Raw genomic sequence first — 555 nt, 5'->3', positions numbered from 1 at the left:
GATACAGCATAGAACCCGCTAGGAGTGGCAAGACTACTGATCAACGCAAGTGAACCGTGCGACGACGCTTCGTAAAGACGCACCATAAATGTATTGTTACGGGCCAATAGGCACTCTGTTGGCGAAGAATGAACCGGAATGTGATTCGGGACACGATGGGCCTCTGCGTGCCCCGATCGGCAAATGATCACCGGAGTATAGCACAGGATCGCTTTTCCTTGTAATAGAGTCGACACGTCGACAAGGTAAACCCAATGGGCTCCCCGGCGGGAGGTCTGGTCGTGAGATCAGATACCGTCCAGTGGGCAGAAGACGATACGAAAAGCTACCGGCTTACCTTGCCGGGTAGGGTGAAATAGGCGGAAATGGATATATACATATCTATTCAACGAATCGCCGACCCGACCCCCCAAGACCCCCGGGGACCCAGTGCTAACTCGTATCATGGGTGACAAAACACGAAAAGACCACTCATACGATCACGCTTTCGTACTTCGGGTGAATAATTGCAAGCAGTAACGCTACGAAGGTTATGCGAGGGCCGGAGGCCGGGCC

Source organism: Dipteris shenzhenensis, unplaced genomic scaffold, assembly GCF_047967505.1.
Source record: "Dipteris shenzhenensis isolate YYH24624 ecotype China unplaced genomic scaffold, Dip_SZ_1.0 scaf0024, whole genome shotgun sequence".
NCBI lineage: Eukaryota > Viridiplantae > Streptophyta > Polypodiopsida > Gleicheniales > Dipteridaceae > Dipteris > Dipteris shenzhenensis.
The sequence above is the reverse complement of the archived record's forward strand: the minus strand, read 5'-3'. Positions refer to the sequence as shown.